This window comes from Hemiscyllium ocellatum, unplaced genomic scaffold (genome assembly GCF_020745735.1).
Source record: "Hemiscyllium ocellatum isolate sHemOce1 unplaced genomic scaffold, sHemOce1.pat.X.cur. scaffold_274_pat_ctg1, whole genome shotgun sequence".
Classification (NCBI taxonomy): Eukaryota; Metazoa; Chordata; class Chondrichthyes; order Orectolobiformes; family Hemiscylliidae; genus Hemiscyllium; species Hemiscyllium ocellatum.
This window is the reverse complement of record NW_026868190.1, coordinates 87,174-92,801: the sequence shown is the minus strand read 5'-3', so window position 1 is coordinate 92,801 and position 5,628 is coordinate 87,174.

Below are 5,628 nucleotides of genomic sequence, written 5' to 3'. Positions count from 1 at the left end.
CCTTCAACTTTTCTACACCCTGTCCAACCAAGTGACTGACTGCTTTCCATTTCAGTGCTGACTTCCTGAGTAAGTACAGTTCACAACATTCTGTGAATCATGGAATGAAAAAAATGCACCAATGCCTTCCTGATGAAGAGATGATGACCGAAAGACCGACTCCCCTGACTAGCTGTGCTTTTCCAGCACCACACGTTTTGACTCTGATCTCCATCAACTGCAGTCCTCACTTTCTCTATTACTGAGGGCTGTCCCCTCTGCACACTGAGCGGGGAATTAACCATCAGAAACTCATTGTATGTGGAGCTGACTGCTCAGTTCCGGAAAGTTGCACTTGATTAATTAAATTTTTGTTTAAAACAAATTACAATTCCACAGATATTCATTCAGTGCCAGAGTTAGACTTGTGGTTCATGGTTTGAGCAGCTTGATAACAAACAGGAAATGACTGAAGAACTCCGAGGTACAAGGTATTCCAGATATTATATTCCAGCTTACGTTAATGCTGGGAATATTATCAGAAAGACTGACAGGTGTGATAAGGGAATGAGTTGACATGTGGAGGTGTGACATTTTTGCCATCACAGAGTCGCATTTGAGGAAGGTCGGGGCTAACAACTCAATACTCGGTTGTACTGGAACTATCAGCAGGACAGGACAGGGTATTAAAGATGAGGTGGTGTTGTATTATTAATTAACAAGTCAGTTACTGCAGAAAGGATGGACAATATCTTGGAAGGGTCTTCAAATGAGGCTTTGTGGGTCGAGGGTCGAATCAAAATGATGACAGACACGCTGCTTTTTTAAGCAAATTTCAGCTTAAAGTGTGGAAACAGGCCCTTCGGCCCGGCAAGTCCACACAGACCCTCCGAAGAGCAACATTAAGATTCACAAGTCGCCAGGCCCGGATCAGATTTGTCATCGGCTGCTTTGGGAAACGAGAAATGTGATTGCTTCGCTGCTTGCAAAAATCGTTTCATCCTCGCTCTTCACTGGAGTCGTACCTGAGGACTGGAGAGAGGCAAATGTAATTCTTCTCTTCAAGAAAGGAAATAGGGAAATCCCTGACAATTACAGACTAGTAAGTCTCACGTCTGTCGTTTGCAAGGTGTTAGAAAGGATTCTGAGGGATAGGCTTTATGACCATCTAGAAGAACATGGCTTGAGTAAATTCAGTCAACAGGGCTTTGTGAGGACATGTCATCATGAGGGTCGCACTGAGGATGTAGTGTATATGGACTTCAGAAAGGTATTTGATAAGGTTCCCCATGCTAGGCTCATTCAGAAGGTTAGGAGAATGGGACACCGGGGAACGTAGCTGTCCGAATACAGAATTGGCTGCCCTACAGAAGACAGCGATTGGTAGTAGAAGGAAAATGTTCTGCCTGCAAGTCAGTGGTGAGAATGTTTCACAGGGCTCTGTCCTTGGGCCTCTACTGTTTGTAATTTTTATTAATGACTTGGATGAGGGGATTGGAGGATGGATCAGCAAGTTTGCAGATGATACCAAGGCTGGAGTTGTCGTCGACAGTATAGAGGGACATTGACAGGATTCAGAGATGGGCTAAGAGGTGGCAGATGGAGTTCAACCTGGATAAATGCGAGGTGATGCATTTTGGAATGTCGAATTTGAAAGCTGAGTACAGGATTAAGGATATGATTCTTGGCAGTGTGGAGGAACAGAGGGATCTTGGTGTGCAGATACATAGATCTCTTAAAAAGGCCACACCCAAGTGGACAGGGTTGTTAAGAAAGATTATGGTGTTTTGGCTTTCATTAACAGGGGGATTGAGTTTAAGAGTCTTGAGATCCTGTTGCAGCTCTATAAAACTGGTTAGACCGCACTTGAAATACGTCCAGTTCTGGTCGCCCTATTATGGGAAAGATGTGGATGATTTGGAGAGGGTTCAGAGGAGGTTTAACAGGATGCTGCCTGGACTGGAGGGTATACCTTATGAAGAGAGGTTGACTGAGCTCGGACTCTTTTCACTGGAGAAAAGGCGGAGTAGAGGGGACCTAATTGAGGTGTACAAGGTAATGACAGGAATAGACGGATCCGAAAGCCAAAGACTATTTCCCAGGGCAGAAATGGCTAACACGAGGGATCATAGTTCTAAGCTGGTTGGAGAAAAGTATAGAGGGGATGTCAGAGGCGGGTTCTTTACACAGAGAGTTGTGAGAGTGTGGAATGCGTTGCCAGCAACAGTTGTGGAAGCAAGGTCATTGGGGACATTTAAGAGACTACTGGGTATGCATATGGTCACAGAAATTTGAGGGAACATACATGAGGATCAATGGTTGGCACATTGATCCATACTGTGAGTTGTGCACCGTTGTCATCATATTTATACACAAATGAACTGAATAAAGTGTGGCGGTGGGGGTGGGGGTGGGGGGTTGTGTTAATTGGACAATCTAAAAGTTGGTATTACGAAAGAATGTCGGACCTTCAGTAAAAAGGCTTTGCTGTTAATGGTTAGAACAATGCTGCAAACATTTACACAGAGATTTCCAGTTCAAGTCACACAAAAGAATGTTGGGCTGGGCTGCTGCCGGCCATCAATGGAGCTGCACCATTCTGTTTGGATAGTAACATTGTGGAGATAACATGCACTGAATGTGGTTTATGAGGGATTCAATGTAAGATGTCATGTGCTGCAGGAACCCGTCACCTTTATAACACATTCTTTCAGGATTAGGTCCAAGGTACAGAATTACAGAGATTAGGTGGCATACCAGAAGGGATAAACTTGCAAGACATGGTTGTTTACAGGTCATTGTTACAAATATTGAACTGCATTTGGACCAGTGTCATGTGCTAGTCCATTGATCAGTCTGTGCCAAACCCATCTGCCCTGTTGTTCAGGTATGTCTACAACCAGTCTATTGTGAGGGAGTTTGTGAGAGTAACTGCCCAGCTCCAGTTTGGAAGCTCCCTGGACAGACTTTGGAGATGGCCAGTGTTTTGGTGGTCATGGTGAGAGCCATAAATCTGTGTCTGAATGTAGGTTTTTTTCTCAATGTCATTTCCAACAGCTTTGCTGCCTGAAAGATGGTGTGTTCACTGAACTGAGCATGAATCGGCTGTTTACTACAGTCACTGAAATGTAAAAGTTAGGTGTGCGCTCTGGTAATTCAATTATTGTTCACTTCAATTGCATTCACTGAAAAACAATGATTTGGTTTATTTTAGAATATGTAAGAAATAAAGTGATATTAACTCTTCATTATACAGAATGTAAAAGTGACCTGTAGTATATTTCCCACAGACTAATCAAGCAACTATCAGATATTATCCGGAAAGCGGGATTCTGTGAATAGGACTATGTCCCAGGCAACATCACCATCCTCTCTGGTAGGTTCTGTCCCACTGAAAGGGCACAGCCAGGCAGAAGAGGGCAGCTCCTTGGCACATAGTCAATAAAGGGCGGCATGTTGGCTCAGTGGTTAGCACTGCTGCCCCACAGCACCAGGGACCCAAATTTGATTCCAGCCTTTGGCCACTGCCTGTGTGGAGTTTGTACATTCTCCCTGTGTCTGCGTGGGTTTTCTCCCACAGTCTGTAGAAATGTAGCTCAGGTGAATTGGCCATGGTAGTGGGTTGCTCTTCGGAGGTTGGTGTGAACGGGTTGGGCCGAAGGGCCTGTTCCCATCCTGTGGGGAATCTAATCTAATCTTAATTGATGCTGGATCCTGTGGCAGATAGACTGCTCTGTAACAGGTTATGGGTAACCGATAAAAGGGAACCATATGATTGACCACATCATCACCGACCTGCCTGCTGCAAATATACCCCTCCATTTCCTATATCGGTAAGAATGGTTACTGCACAGTCCTTATGGGGAGCAAGGGCTAACTTCAAATTTTGCAGACCTTCCTCACCATGACATGTACTGAATGGTACAGACTTTAAACACATTAAATAACTAATGACGATGTATCCACGAGGTACAATGGCCCATCGGCAGCAGCAGAATCATATTCTGTACAACGCATGGAGTCTGCAACGTTCTGGACTGACGCACCTTCCACTGTACATTAACCAGCACAATCCGACATACCTCCATATGTACAGTAACCATCACGGCCTGACATAACTCCCACTGTGGACGTTTTGGGCTGAAGGGCCTGTTTCCACAACGTATGAAATCTTATCTAACCTCCAAGGTTGAAATCTGGAATATGATGGAATAATAACTTGTCTGAATGTGTACAGCTCCAACAGTACTCTAATATTGACTTACTAGCCACAGGTAACACAGTTGTGTGAGGAATATCCTGTCTCACAAACTTGATTGATTGTTTTGAGGAGGGGACAAAATTGATTGATGAGGGCATGAGGTTAGACGTTGGCCATTTGGAACTTAGGAAGGCCTTTGATATGGTTCCTTATGGCAGACTCATACAGAAGGTGAAGTGAAATGGGATCACCGGTCAGTTACTAAGATGGATAGAGAACTGTTTGATCAAAGAAGACAGAGTAGTGGTAGAACAGCGTTTTTCTGACTGGAGATGTGTAAATAGATTGGCAGAGTTGCAGATTGTGAGGATGATTGCTAGAGAATACAGCAAGATGTAAGTCAGCTGCAGACTTGGACAGAGAAAACGCAGATGTAACTTTATCTGGACAGTTGCAACGTGATGCGATTTAGAAGGTCTAATGTAGGAGATAAGTATAAAGTGGATGGAAAAACTACTGGCTGCATTGACATCTGAACGGATCTTGGTGTACAGCTCCACAGTTCCAGGAAAGTGGCGACATGGGTTGATAGGGTGATCAAGAAAACAAATGGCAAACTTGAAGACATGCATCAGAGCATACAGTATGAAAATTAGCAGGTCATATTGCAGCTGTAGAGAAACTTAGTTCGGGCACATATAGAATATTGTGTACATGACTGGTTGCCACACCGGCCCAATGACGTGGAAGTGTTAGAGAGGGTATGGAAATGTTTCACCAGGATGTTGCCTTGTTTGGAGGGTATTAGCCAGAAGGAGAAATTGAACAAACATGGTTTGTGTGCACCTGGGCATCATTGGCTATAGGGCTACCTGATAGATATTTACAAAATTATCAGAGGCATAGATAGAAGGACAGTTAGAAGCTTTTTTTGCAAATTCGAAATATCAATTACTCATGACCGTAGGTTTTAGGTAAAAGGGAGAAAGTTCAGGAGATATGTCGGCAAGGTTTTTTTTGCTTTTCCAGACAGAACATACATGTGCCTGGAATGCACTGATATAGGAGAAGGAGCTAATATAGCAAGGCTTAAGAGGGATCTTGACACAAATATGAGTGAGCAGGGAACAGAATGACGTAGAGGGTGTCGGCGCAAAAACTTTCGTTTTAACTTTAGAACGGCATCATGTGTAAGTGTGGGCTTGCTGGAATGAAGGGCCTGTTCCTGTGCTGGTTTGTTCTTATAAACAAGATTTGAGTGCAGGAGTGGCAAGATGTTGACTGAATTATGACTGATGATCAACAACCACATTCAGTGACTCTCTCCTCATCAGCTTCATACCCTCCCTCCCACAGTAGGGAAACGCAATATGGAGAATTGGACGTGAAAGTCAGAGCTGGTAACTGGTGACTCCATCTCGCCCCTCGCTCCTATGGCACTCTATCTT